This window comes from Triticum aestivum, chromosome 2A, assembly GCF_018294505.1.
Source record: "Triticum aestivum cultivar Chinese Spring chromosome 2A, IWGSC CS RefSeq v2.1, whole genome shotgun sequence".
Classification (NCBI taxonomy): domain Eukaryota; kingdom Viridiplantae; phylum Streptophyta; class Magnoliopsida; order Poales; family Poaceae; genus Triticum; species Triticum aestivum.
This window is the reverse complement of record NC_057797.1, coordinates 70,025,033-70,040,543: the sequence shown is the minus strand read 5'-3', so window position 1 is coordinate 70,040,543 and position 15,511 is coordinate 70,025,033. Positions and strand designations below refer to the sequence as shown.

Here is a 15,511-nt window from a genome sequence, read left to right as displayed (position 1 = left end):
TCTACTCACCCACACTCCCTGTTAATCTGCGGCGACAACAGCCTCACACCGCAGCCGAACTAGTGAACCCTCGTACTCCTCTTCGCGTGGGCATCCACTTCTGCGTCTTCCCCGGCTCCGAGTCGTCCCCTTCCTAGTCCTCGCCGTCGTCCACCGCCCTGGTGCTCTTGACGTGGCGTGGTCAACGTGGTCAACGACCGACTTCCATCGGAAGAGTATTGTACGTGCAGAGGCTGACAGCTGGGTCCACGGCAGCCATAAGGAAGTGCCTCCTTATTACGCGGAAAATAATTATTCCACCACCTGACAGCAGGGACCCACCGGACGGGCCACCAGTATCTTGCGAAAAAAATCGTTTCCCCCTGACTGCTAGGACCCACCGGATGGGCCACCGTATTTCGCGAAAAAAACGTTCCCCCCGCTGTCAGCTCGGACCCACCGGAAGTGCCTCCTTATTACGCACAAAAAAATGAATACTCCCCCGGCTAGTTGGGACCCACCTTGCTGGGAGGCTGACTTGTGGGACTACTAAGTTGACGGGGATGGAGGGCTTTGTCAACTTAGTCAATATGAATGATTCTAGCTCCAGTGACCGTATGATGTCCATCCAACGGCCGTAGTGCTTCTTCAACCTCTGGTCTTCTTGCTCTAGCCGCCCAAAGCAGCGCTGGTCATGCCGCATGCTCCTGCCTCCCCTGGCCGGCTGTGCTGCCGCAGAGGCCTCACCGTCCCCTACTATTCCCACCACTGGCCAGGCCCTGCGGCAATGGCAGCCTCACACCGCAGCCGAACCAGTGAACCCTCGTAGTCCTCTCCGCGCGGGCTTCCACTGCCGCGTCGTCCCCTTCCTAGGCCTCATCGTCGTCCACCACCATGGTGCTCCCCGCGCGGCGTGGTCAACATGGTCAAGGAACGACTTCCATCGGAAGAGTACTGTACGTGGAGAGGCTGACAGCTGGGTCCACGGCCACAACCCAGTTTTTTTGTGATTTGCCAAGTCGCTTTGTCAGGCCTGTTGGGTTGCAAATCTTTCAAGACGAGGAGAGCTTTCATTCGGCTGGTCGAGAAAATGGTCCATCAGTAATGAGAAATGGGTTGTACATTTTTAAAACACATCAAATCGACAATTAGTTTCAAATATCCTTTTTTTCATTTCAAGATTTTAAATTACATTAATTTTTATGCATGGAGAATTTGTTGGATTTTATATTGATATACATTTATTTTTAAAATCAGTTTGAATGTGAGTCGAAATTTCGGGATTAAAACAGTTCGGACCGCACCGAAATATGCAAAATTTCCTATAATATTTTAACCGTTGCCACAATATGGGCTCCAATGCTAACAAAAAGAATATGGGCTCCAAAAGAAACCTTAAGAATTAGCAAATGGGCTGTAAATTATTAGAAATAATGGCAGATGGGCTGTGTGCTGTTTTCCACGGATTTGAGCTTTCCTAAAAAAAGGGTTGACGCACAAGCACTGACTGTTGGATGTCCATCCAACGGCCATCGTGCTTCTTCAATCTCTGCTCTTCTTGCTCTAGCCGCTCAAACAAGCGCCGATGGGACTGCCTGCTCCTTCCTCCTCGCGGCCGGCTGTGCTGCCGCGCAGGCCTCACCGCCCGACCGTACTCCCATCGCTGGCCTAGCCATCCCTCTACTCACCCACACCTGCTGTTATTCTCCGGTGACGGCAGAAGAACCAGTAAACCCTCGTACAGTCGTACTCCCCTCCGCGTGGGAAACAACTGCTGAGTCTTCCCTGCCTTCGTGTCGTCCCCTTCCTAGGCCTTGCCGTCGTCCACTGCCCTGGTGCTCTCGGCGTGGCGTGGTCAACGTGGTCAAGGAATGACTTCCATCGGACGTGGACTGTACGTGGAGAGGCTGACAGCTGGGTCCACGCCGGCAGCAAGGAAGTGCCTCCTTATTACGCGGAAAATAATGATTCCTCCACCTGACAGCAGGGACCCACCGGACGGGCCACCGTATTTCGCGAAAAAAACGTTTCCCCCCTGACTGCTGGGACCCACCAACTACACCTTCGCAAGCAAGGAAGTGCGTCCGGGCAAAAAAAAAAATGATTCGCCCCCCTGACTGCTGGGACCCACCAGCTACATCTTCGCACGCAAGGAAGTGTGTCCGAGCAAAAAAAACCAAAACGATTCGCCCCCCTGACTGCTGGGACCCACCAGCCCCCCGACTGCTGGGACCCACCGGCTACATCTTCGCACGCAAGGAAGTGCGTCCGGGCAAAAAAAAACGATTTGCCCCTGACTGCTGGGACCCACCAGCTACATCTTCGCAGGCAAGGAAGTGCGTGACAGTCGGGACCCACCTGGTCGAAGCGTACGTGGCGTTGTCATTCTGGTTGCGAACGTGTACGTACATATATACTGGTGGATGTAGAGGCGCGCACGTGTCGTAGTAGAGGCGGCCAGGGTGCAAGAAAGAAAATACGGCCACGTATGTGTACATAAGGGCGGGGTCTCGAACGCCTACTCGCGCATACGTACGGCGAGGGCTTGTGTACATGGCTGGGTCAGAACGGAGAAACAACATCGTCGTCATGTTCATGGGGAGGCAACGGAATGCGTAGTGTTCATAGGGAGGCAACGCGGCTGGGTGGGAACAGAATGCGTGGTCGTGTTCATCGGGAGGGCTTGGACGGAAGAGGCAATGGAAACGAGGCCTGGCGTACCGCACAACGAAGGAAACAGGCCTCCTACGGTCGAAACGGGGGTCCTGTTGAACGGGAGGGGTGTGGCATACCGCAAAACGGAGGAAACGGACCTCCTACGGTCGAAACGGGGGTCTTGTTGATCGGGAGGGGTCCTGTTCATCCAGAGGCAACGCCACCGCTTACTGTTCATCCAGCCCTCCACCACACCACGGGGTCCTGTTCATCCAGAGGCAACGCCACCGCTCACTGTTCATCCAAACCCCCCCGCAACGCTCACCGCTCATCCCATAGATCGGCTTCAGTTAGCAGCAGTAGCCAAGGAATCGCTCGATCGGGTTCAGTTAACAGCCATCGATCGATCGCTCGGGTTCAGTAACGCGTAGCCTGTAGTGCAATCACTCGGGTTCAGTTAGAGCCCAACGCCTCGCTCGGGTTCAGTTAGAGCCAACGCCTCGCACACACGCGCGTACATGTACGAGAGAAACGCGCATCGCTCGGCCCCCGACCTCCCACCGTAACTGGGAACTCCCCGAAATTTTCCTCCCCCTCGCTTCTACCACAGGTTTTTCCATCATGGACGGCCCAAAGAATGTCATGCAGCTACGTCTCCGGCCCGCCCAGGACGAAAAGCCCATTTTCTGTCATGATTTTTTGTCATAGAAGTAGGTGCCCACCACATCTATGATGATACCGGGTTTTGTCACAATTATCATCATAGAAGTGTCATATGTATAACAGAATTTTTTTTCGTTCGTCCCAAAATGTCACGGATGTGTCTTTTTTTGTAGTGTATGCTTCAGATGCGATGGAGATAAGGCAGTGTCCATCAATAAGTTCCTGTCACCAGTCATGTGATTTGTATATCCACTGTCGAGGACCCACTCAGTAGCGTTTGGTTGATCATCCTACAGATGAATTAGTGCATCTTACGAACTCATATACTTCATCAGTGAAGAATATGACATCAAATTCATCAGATCAATTTCATCAAGCAATAGAATAGGTATAGCAGTATGAGGATGTGAGAAATGAAAGTTCATTTCTTCATGATTAGCTTGTGTCCTTTCAAGCATATTCAGGTCTCCAACAAATTCTTCAGACGTTTAAGTTCGTCTGGAGACCTGACCCTGGATAAGAGATTAGTTCTTTTTCTTCACCACCCACATCTGGAGGGGTGGCAAAGAGTTCATCATTCTGCGAGCTCCATAAGAGAAAGGTGGCATAGAAGCCAGTCCATTTCGTTTCACAGGAGAGGGGTTAGAGTAAGCATATGAATAAGCATAGAAATTCTTTGAGGACTTATTAACATAATGGTTTGAAGAATAATGCACATATTCATAGCCCTTAGTCTTTCCCTGCGAAACAGAAGTGTTAGCACGATGATGTTCATATGAGGATTTTGATCCACGTGAGGAAGTTGGTCTGTGTGAGGACTTGGATCCATATGAAGACTTTGGTCCATATGAAGAATTTGATCTGGGGTTCCTATTCTTGACAGGTGGTGTCATGATGACATTCACCTGAAGAGTTTCAAGGCACCTTTTGGGAACCCAGATTTTCTTCATAGGGGGGCCATTCCTGTAGTTAGTGCCAACATATCTAGCAAATACTTCACCATTCTGATTTTTGAATAGTTTATAGTTGGAGTCAAATGACTCATCAGAAGAATATGAAGATTCATATGTAAAGCCAGATAAAGTGGATGGATCTACGGGAGGTCCCTTTGCCGCAACCCATGAGGTTTTGGGATACTGCTCAGGTTTCCAATAGGTCCCATCAGCATTGAGTTTCCTCTCAAAGGCAATACCCTCCTTCCTAGGATTCGTGTTGAGGATCTGCTTTTTAAGCACATCACAAAGAGCCTGATGCCCTTTGAGGCTTTTGTACATGCCTGCCACATACAATTCCTTCAGCCCTGCATTGTCAGTGATACTAGTAGCATCCTCAGATGAGGAATTTGTAATAGCAGAGACAATTGTAGAATTTGCAGCAATAGAAGCATTTGAACTTTCAGGTGAAGAATTAGCAGGTTCACGTTCAATGCATTTCAAACATGGTGGAATGAATTCATCCTGAGCGGCACTGATCTGTCGAACAAGCAATGAATCACGTTCCTTCTAAAGATCTTCATAACTCACCCTTAGCTTTTCAAGATCTTGCTTTCTTTGAATAAATTCATAAGAAAGCTTCTCATGATCAGATAAGAGAGTGTTATGATGACTTTGAAGGTTGTCAAACTTGGACTGAAGTCTCTAAAGATTACCAGTCAAGGTTTGAGTGCGATCCATTTCTTCACCCAACATATCATCGCTTTCATCTAGCATGTTTTGAACTTTTTCCAAAGCTCTTTGTTGTTTAGTGGCAAGGGAAGCAAGTTTGGTATAGCTGGGTCCAAATTCATCACCAGATTCATCATCACTAGACTCAGATAGGTAGCATTCAGTTACCTTGGCACCTTTTGCCATAAGGCATGGTGCAGAGGATGGTGATTCTGGATCGAAAGTCATCGTCTTGAGCGAGTCCTTGAAATCCTCAAACCAGGGATCATGACGAGTTCGATGACCTTCATAGACCTCAGAGAGTCGGTCCCAGATAAGCTTTGCATGGCTGAGATGCATAATATTCCTGAACTGATTTTGGGACAAACAGGAGCAGATGATGTCCTTCGCCGTGAGGTTAAGTAGAGTGTACTTGCGAATATCATCAGCCTCCGCCATCTTGCATAGATTGGTAAGACCAATCTCAGTGATGGTCCACAGTTCACTATTCATTGCCATGAGGTGCTTCTTCATCATGGCCTTCCACTTGGGATAATCATGACTGTTAAATATGGGGCATGTCAATTTCTTCATTCCTACGATCGACATAACTAAAACTCTAGGTGGTTAAACCAAAATCACACATAACAAGGGAGTACCTTGCTCTGATACCAATTGAAAGTGCGTTATATCGACTAGAGGGGGTGAATAGGCATTTTTTACAAATTTGTCACTGAGGAATTTCAGGGTGAGGAAATTCCTAAGCAACAAACTACTTAGCAGCGGAATAAGTACTCAGATGCAAGCATAGCAGAGCAGTAGCACAGTCATCATGATGAAATAAAAACAAGCACAAAGTACAAGTAGCGTAAACACAGGATAAGCAGGCTGAAGAAAAATTGTCTAAACAAATAGGATTGAGGAAATTGTGAAAGTATTTAGTCAAAGTCTTCAAATAGTAACGATCAAGTACTTCAACACAAGAATGAGGAAATGAAAGGGTTGAGGAAGTAGAACCAGTAGCTTGGTGAAGACAGTGATTTGGTAGACCAGTTCCAACTGCTGTGACAGTTGTACGTCTGGTTGGAGAGGCTAGGTATTTAAACCCGAGGACACACAATCCTCACCGTATTCCTTAAGCTAAGGTCACACAGACCTTGCCCAATCACTCGTGGTAAGTCTTCAGGTGACTTCCAAACCTTCACAGACTTGGTCACTCGGTGATCCACAATTTCCTCTTGGATGCTCTAGACCATGATGCCTAACCGTCTGGAGGATGCACAGTCCTCAAAGGTAACAAGCATCGGTTCCACACAGGAACAATCTCTTCAGTGATACTCAATCAGTTTGGGTTTGTAGGTGTTTGGGTTTGGGTTTTTCCTCACTTGATGATTTTCGCTCAAAGTCCTCAGAGGATGGGATGCTCCCAATGACAAGTGTCAGTTTCTCGGAGCAGACAACCAACTAGTGGTTGTGGGGGCGGCTATTTATAGCCTACGGAGCCGCCCGACAAGATAAGACATAAATGCCCTTCAATGATATGACCATTAGGTGGGTATATATTTTGGGACAGCTGGCGCGTAGCACAACAACGGTCGGATATTTGAATACCAAATTCCTCAGGGCTATCATGTTCCTCACTTGTTGGCAATCCGCACTGGTGAATTCCTAACTCCTCAGTGGGAACAAATTCCTCAAAGACCAGAAGATCTTAATCTCTGTCACTGGAGAAATTGACTAAACTGTACGAGATTTCCAATGGCTTCACTCAAAAGGATTGGTAGGTGTAGGATTTTGAGATGAGCATCACTTGGAAACTTTTCCTTAGTTTTACCTCGACCCCCTTTAACAGTACGGTGTTTCCTATGACTCAAGAAAGAGAAAATGAAACTACGAAAACAAAAGCCTTCATGCTTCATATTCCTCGCATGAATATCAAGTCCTTGGGATCACACCAAATTCTTCCCTTTCAAAGTCTTCAGAAAGCCAAAGTTTTCAGTTGAAGACATTCATTTTTAGGGGTCGACTTTCACTGTAAATATCAAACTCCTCATAGACTTATAGACATGTGTACACTCACAAACGCATTAGTCCCTTAACCTATAAACGAAGGAGCAGTACTGATCTTCTCTGCCATAAACCCCACTGCACGGAAGCGCCTCCTTTCACCCAACCCCTCCAGGCCTTGACCCCTCTTCACGGTTGGGGTTTAACTCCACTAATTCGTGACATGTCCTTCCCCTTCTGATTCCATTCCCACCCCTCGGTCGCAAATTCATTCTTCTCCACCCTCATCGATCGGCCGATTCCGCCTGTGGAGGATTTGGGCACGGCTGCCTGTGGCGGCGGTGAGTCCGTGGTGGGGGTCAATCGAAGCCGAGACGACTCGTCGCAATGCCGACGGCGATAATGACGCCCAAGGCGGTGATCCACCAGCAGTACGACGCCAAGGCCATCTACAGGGTGGATGAGGTGCGGGAGGCCGTTGACGGCATCTGCCCGGCCTCGCGCTGCCACAGAGCACCAGGTGCGTCTACCGCTGCCAGCTCGACATCCCCGGGGTGCTCAGCATCTCCACCCCGGGGACCTTCGCCAGGAAGAAGGAGGCCGAGCAGGCCGCCGCACAAATCGCCATCAAAAAGGTAAACTGGTTAGGGCTGGTGGCGGCATGGGGTCCTGCTTCCTCCCTATGCATGTAGGTTGCCAAGTTTTCTACTGCTGGGGCTTTAGGGTGTGTTTGTAACATTATTAGGCTGTCTTACCTGTAGTGCATGATTCGGGCCGGTACTGTGTCTCTCCCTCTTGCTGTCTTACCTGAAAAGGGGGACAAGGACTAGTTGCAATTCTCTAGATTCAGATGTTTCTTTCTGGCATGAATTAATGCCCCATTATGTTGAGGCAGCAATATTATCTTGTATCTTAGTCTTAGATACCAACATTTGGCTTATGAGGTCAGTAACCCAGTTTGAAGAATCCATCCTTGGTGAATAAGTTGTGTACTATAGCCCATGTCTCGTTGTCCTTTTCTACTGATAATTCTCATAAGCAATGATCAGGAACTTCAGTAAGAAGGTGTGCAATTATAACATAGCTAGCTGTTTGGCATTTTTATAACATAGTTCCATGATGTGCAATGTTCTTCATGCTATGGGCAAGTTACGATAATCATTTGTTTTTTCTATTGTAGCTTGGTATTCAGCCCACATCAAATATCCCTAATACACCTGAAGAAGCTTGGGAGGAACTTATTCGTCGGATATCTCGCTTTTTTACAAATGAGGTCTATATTTTTGCCTGATCTTGGTATTGTATCTTCAAAGTTTAAGATTTAGGTATTTAGAAATGTAAGTTCATAGGAAGAAAAAGGTAGATTGGTATTTTCATGGTGTTGCCCATTTCAAGGGAACTCTATCTTCCCCTCTCCTGGCACTGGAATCCTTGCATTTGATGGCTAGCTTGTTTTCGTAGGGCATAATTAATAACTATTGTTAATATTTTTATAAGAGTTTCATAATGAGGACCATCATGGAAGTGAAATATCTTGTTTATAGTTATCTGTCGTAAACGACAGACTGGTAGAACATACTGTCATTTTTTTCTTTGGGCACTTTTCTGTTCATGTTTTTACACTCTCTGACAATTCTCTTATCATGTCCGAGCACATGTTTCAATATGATATCTAAATATAGGTCTTGAAGTCTCAATCATTTTCCCTATGAATTTTAGATTGTTGGAAATATGCCCTAGAGGCAATAATAAAATAGTTATTATTATATTTCTTTGTTCATGATAATTGTCTATTGTTCATGCTATAATTGTGTTATCCGGAAATTGTAATACATGTGTGAATACATAGACCACAACACGTCCCTAGTGAGCCTCTAGTTGACTAGCTCGTTGATCAAAAGATAGTCATGGTTTCCTAACTATGGACATTGGATGTCATTGATAACGGGATCACAACATTAGGAGAATGATGTGATGGACAAGACCCAATCCTAAGCATAACTCAAAGATCGTGTAGTTCGTTTGCTATAGCTTTTCTGAATGTCAAGTATCATTTCCTTAGACCATGAGATTGTGCAACTCCCGGATACCGTAGGAGTGCTTTGGGTGTGCCAAACGTCACAACGTAACTGGGTGACTATAAAGGTACACTACAGGTATCTCCGAAAGTGTCTGTTGGGTTGGCACGAATCGAGACTGGGATTTGTCACTCCGTATGATGGAGAGGTATCTCTGGGCCCACTCGGTAATGCATCATCATAATGAGCTCAATGTGACCAAGTGGTTGATCACGGGATCATGCATTACGGTATGAGTAAAGTGACTTGCCGGTAACGAGATTGAACGAGGTATTGGGATACCGACGATCGAGTCTCGGGCAAGTAACGTACCAATTGACAAAGGGAATTGTATACGGATTGATTGAATCCTCGACATTGTGGTTCATCCGATGAGATCATCGAGGAGCATGTGGGAGCCAACATGGGTATCCAGATCCCGCTGTTGGTTATTGACCGGAGAGTCGTCTCGGTCATGTCTGCGTGTCTCCCGAACCCGTAAGGTCTACACACTTAAGGTTCGGTGACGCTAGGGTTGTTGAGATATTAGTATATGGTAACCTGAAAGTTGTTCGGAGTCCCGGATGAGATCCCGTACGTCACGAGGAGTTCCGGAATGGTCCGGAGGTGAAGATTTATATATAGGAAGTCAAGTTTCGGCCATCGAGAAAGTTTCGGGGGTACTCGGTATTGTACCGGGACCACCGGAAGGGTCTCGGGGGCCCACCGGGTGGGGCCACCTATCCTAGAGGGCCCCATGGGCTGAAGTGGGAGGGGAACCAGCCCCTAGTGGGCTGGTGAGCCCCCCTTGGGCCTCCCCCTGCGCCTAGGGTTGGAAACCCTAGGGGTGGGGGGTGCCCCACTTGGCTTGGCGGGCAAGCCACCCCCTTGGCCGCCCCCCCTTGGAGATTGGATCTGCTAGGGCCGGCGCGCCCCTAGGGACCCTATATAGTGGGGGGGGGGGAGGGAGGGCAGCCGCACCTAGCCCCTGGCCTCTCCCTCTACCTCCCGTGACACTCCTTCCTCTCCCTGTGCTTGGCGAAGCCCTGCCGAGATCACCGTTGCTTCCACCACCACGCCGTCGTGCTGCTGGATCTTCATCAACCTCTCCTCCCCCTTGCTGGATCAAGTTGGAGGAGACGTCTTCCCAACCGTACGTGTGTTGAACGCGGAGGTGCCGTCCGCTCGGCGCTAGGTCATCGGTGATTTGGATCACGACGAGTACGACTCCATCAACCCCGTTCTCTTGAATGTTTCCGCATGTGATCTAAAAGGGTATGTAGATGCACTCCCCTATCCCTCGTTGCTAGATGACTCCATAGAGTGATCTTGGTGATGCGTAGAAAATTTTAAAATTCTGCTACGTTCCCCAACAGTGGCATCATGAGCTAGGTCTATGCTTAGTTTCTATGCACGAGTAGAACACAAAGTAGTTGTGGGCGTCGCTATTGTAATTTTGCTTGCCGTTACTAGTCTTATCTTGATTCGGCGGCATCATGGGATGAAGCAGCCCGAACCGACCTTACACGTACGCTTACGTGAGACTGGTTCCACCGATTGACATGCACTAGTTGCATAAGGTGGCTGGCGGGTGTCTGTCTCTCCCACTTTAATCCGATAGGATTCGATGAAAAGGGTCCTTATGAAGGGTAAATAGAAATTGGCATATCACGTTGTGGTTTTGGCGTAGGTAAGAAATGTTCTTGCTAGAAACCTATAGCAGCCACGTAAAAACTTGCAACAACAATTATAGGACGTCTAACTTGTTTTTGCAGCATGTGCCGTGTGATGTGATATGGCCAAAAGGATGTGATGAATGATATATGTGATGTATGAGATTGATCATGTTCTTGTAATAGGAATCACAACTTGCATGTCGATGAGTATGACAACCGGCAGGAGCCATAGGAGTTGTCTTAATTTATTTATGACTTGCGTGTCAACATAAATGTCATGTAATTACTTTACTTTATTGCTAAAGCGGTAGCCGTAGTAGTAGAAGTAATAGATGACGAGACAACTTCAAGAAGACACAATGATGGAGATCATGGTGTCATGCCGGTGATAATGATGATCATGAAGCCCCAAAGATGGAGATCAAAAGGAGCAAATGATATTGGCCATATCATGTTACTATTTGATTGCATGTGATGTTTATCATGTTTTACATCTTATTTGCTTAGAACGACGATAGCTTAAATAAGATGATCCCTCGTAATAATTTCAAGAAAGTGTTCCCCCTAACTGTGCACTGTTGCGAAGGTTCGTTGTTTCGAAGCACCACGTGATGATCGGGTGTGATAGATTCTAACGTTGGAATACAACGGGTGTAAGCCAGATTTACACACACAATACACTTAGGTTAACTTGACGAGCCTAGCATGTACAGACATGGCCTCGGAACACAGAAGACCAAAAGGTCGAGCATGAGTCATATAGAAGATACGATCAACATGAAGATGTTCACCGATGTTGGCTAGTCCGTCTCATGTGATGATCGGACACGGCCTAGTTGACTCGGATCATGTTTCACTTAGATGACTAGAGGGATGTCTATCTAAGTGGGAGTTCATTGAATAATTTGATTAGATGAACTTAATTATCATGAACTTAGTCTAAAATCTTTACACTATATCTTGTAGATCAAATGGCCCACGCTAATATTGCCCTCAACTTCAACGCGTTCCTAGAGAAAACCAAGCTGAAAGACGATGGCAGCAACTATACAGACTGGGTCCAGAACCTGAGGATCATCCTCATAGCTGCCAAGAAAGATTATGTCCTAGAAGCACCGCTAGGTGACGCACCCATCCCAGAGAACCAAGACGTTATGAACGCTTGGTAGTCACATGCTGATGATTACTCCCTCGTTCAGTTTGGCATGCTTTACAACTTAGAACTGGGGCTACAAAAGCGTTTTGAGAGACACGGAGCATATGAGATGTTCGAAGAGCTGAAAATGGTTTTCCAAGCTCATGCCCGAGTCGAGAGATATGAAGTCTCTGACAAGTTCTTCAGCTGTAAGATGGAGGAAAATAGTTCTGCTAGTGAGCACATACTCAAAATGTCTGGGTTGCATAACCGCTTGACTCAGCTAGGAGTTAATCTCCCGGATGACGCGGTCATTGACAGAATCCTTTAGTCGCTTCCACCGAGCTACAAGAGCTTTGTGATGAACTTCAATATGCAGGGGATGGAAAAGACCATTCCTGAGGTATATTCAATGCTGAAATCAGCGGAGGTGGAAATCAAAAAGGAACATCAAGTGTTGATGGTGAATAAAACCACTAAGTTCAAGAAAGGCAAGGGTAAGAAGAACTTCAAGAAGGACGGCAAGGGAGTTGCCGCGCCCGGTAAGCAAGCTGCCGGGAAGAAGCCAAAGAATGGACCCAAGCCCGAGACTGAGTGTATTTATTGCAAGGGAAGTGGTCACTGGAAGCGGAACTGCCCCAAATACTTAGCGGACAAGAAGGCCGACAACACTAAAGGTATATGTGATATACATGTAATTGATGTTTACCTTACCAGTACTCGTAGTAGCTCCTGGGTATTTGATACCGGTGCCGTTGCTCACATTTGTAACTCAAAGCAGGAGCTGCGGAATAAGCGGAGACTGGTGAAGGACGAGGTGACGATGCGCGTCGGGAATGGTTCCAAGGTTGATGTGATCGCCGTCGGCACACTGCCTCTACATTTACCTACGGAATAAGTTTTAAACCTCAATAATTGTTATTTAGTGCCAGCTTTGAGCATGAACATTGTATCAGGATCTCGTTTAATTCGAGATGGTTACTCATTTAAATCCGAGAATAATGGTTGTTCTATTTATATGAGAGATATGTTTGATGGTCATGGTTCGCTGGTGAATGGTTTATTCTTAATGAATCTCGAGCGTAGTGTTACACATATTCATTGTGTGAATACCAAAAGATGTAATGTTGATAATGATAGTCCCACATACTTGTGGCACTGCCGCCTTGGTCACATAGGTGTCAAACGCATGAAGAAGCTCCATGCCGATGGACTTTTGGAGTCTCTTGATTACGAATCATTTGACACGTGCGAACCATGCCTCATGGGTAAAATGACCAAGACTCCGTTCTCAGGAACAATGGAGCGAGCAACCAACTTATTGGAAATCATACATACTGATGTGTGCGGTCCAATGAGTGTTGAGGCTCGCGGTGGCTATCGTTATGTTCTCACCCTCACTGATGACTTGAGTAGATATGGGTATGTCTACTTAATGAAACACAAGTCTGAGACCTTTGAAAAGTTCAAGGAATTTTAGAGTGAGGTTGAGAATCAACGTGACAGGAAAATCAAGTTCTTGCGATCAGATCATGGGGGAGAATACTTGAGTCACGAATTTGGCACACACTTAAGAAAATGTGGAATAGTTTCACAACTCACGCCGCCTGGAACACCTCAGCGTAATGGTGTGTCCGAATGTCGTATTCGCACTCTATTGGATATGGTGCGATCTATGATGTCTCTTACCGATCTACCACTATCATTTTGGGGCTATGCTTTAGAGACTGCCGCATTCACTTTAAATAGGGCTCCATCGAAATCCGTTGAGACGACACCGTATGAATTATGGTTTGTGAAGAAACCTAAGCTGTCATTTCTAAAAGTTTGGGGATGCGATGCTTATGTCAAGAAACTTCAACCTAAAAAGCTCGAACCCAAATCGGAAAAATGCGTCTTCATAGGATATCCTAAAGAAACTATTGGGTATACCCTCTACCTCAGATCCGAAGGCAAGATCTTTGTTGCCAAGAATGGGTCCTTTCTAGAGAAAGAGTTTCTCTCTAAAGAAATAAGTGGGAGGAAAGTAAAACTTGATGAGGTATTACCTCTTGAACCGGTAAGTGGCGCAGCTCAAGAAAATGTTCCTGAGGTGCCTGCACCGACTAGAGAGGAAGTTAATGATGATGATCATGAAACTTCAGATCAAGTTGCTACTGAACTTCATAGGTCCACGAGGACACGTTCCACACCAGAGTGGTACGACAACCATGTCTTGGAAATCATGTTGTTAGACAACAGTGAACCTTCGAACTATGAAGAAGCGATGGCGGGCCCAGATTCCGACAAATGGCTGGAAGCCATGAAATCCGAGATAGGATCCATGTATGAAAACGAAGTGTGGACTTTGACTGACTTGCCCGATGATCGGCGAGCCATAGAAAATAAATGGATCTTTAAGAAGAAGATAGACACGGATGGTAATGTAACCATCTATAAAGCTCGGCTTGTCGCTAGGGGTTATCGACAAGTTCAAGGGGTTGACTACGATGAGACTTTCTCACCCGTAGCGAAGCTGAAGTCCGTCTGAATCATGTTAGCAATTGCCGCATTCTATGATTATGAGATATGGCAAATGGACGTCAAAACGGCATTACTTAATGGTTTCCTTAAGGAAGAATTGTATATGATGCAGCCGGAAGGTTTTGTCGATCCTAAGAATGCTGACAAGGTGTGCAAGCTCTAACGCTCGATTTATGGGCTGGTGCAAGCATCTCGGAGTTGGAACATTCGTTTTGATGAGATGATCAAAACGTTTCACTTTAGCCAATATGAGTTTACCCGACACTAGTAGCTTTATCGGGGAATTTCTAATCTTAGTAGGAGCTTTCCACCCTCTTCCTCCGCGTGTAGAAAAGGAAGAAATAAATCAATCAAATTACGAGAAGCCTTATAAAGTGCTTCCTTAGGGGTTAAACTTCCATTAGTCCATATTTCTAGAAAAAGTATCTAGTGTTTTTCATTTCCACGAGGGGCAACTAAGGTTGGTTCCTGCCAATTCCCTTGCTGATCAGCCTTGGAATTGGCAAGTATGAGATCCTAAAAGTCTCTGATTAGTCGACTCTCTCCATTTAACACTTTCCTCTCTCTCCTTTTTTCCACTGACTCAATTCTAGTTTATTAGATTCTTGGGGATGGATACCAGTTCAGATGGATTTCCGTATTCACTTATGAGGCTCGAATCTCCTCTTCCACACTACCAGCACATAAATGCAAGGAGGATGTATAGCTGATATAGGATCTTGTGGAACTGGATTTGATTCTGCAAGCGGTTCGGTACGACCTGAAGAGGCGGATAAGATATTAGGTGGCTGTTTGATACCGCCAGAAAGACAAAAAAAAGATTCTAAGAAATCAAAAAAGGAAAAATTGGGTCTATGTTCAACGGAAAAAAAATTCTCAAGAGCAAGGAGCAATAGGAATGGGAAAGCGGAGCGGGCAATAGGTTTATGACTGAGCACTAGAGCCTGGAATAGCAGGAATGAAAAGAAGAAGAAAGCCCTGGTATTCTCTACTTGAATTCAGGAAGATTCAGATACCGAAAGCAATAGGAATGGGAAAGCGGAGCGGGCAATAGGTTTATGACTGAGCACTAGAGCCTGGAATAGCAGGCGTTTTCCTCTAGCATTAATAGAATTCATTGGTGTTAAGAAAAACCTCTTGTGGGAAGGATTGGATTGGGAATTCGCAGGAATG

General features: G+C 46.3%; 1 pseudogene; it reads left to right on the top strand.

Annotated features, from left to right (window-relative positions):
• The first annotated feature begins 7,334 nt into the window (after positions 1-7,334).
• LOC123184768 (small RNA 2'-O-methyltransferase-like) overlaps positions 7,335-15,511 on the top strand; it is a 51,527-nt pseudogene continuing 43,350 nt past the window's right edge.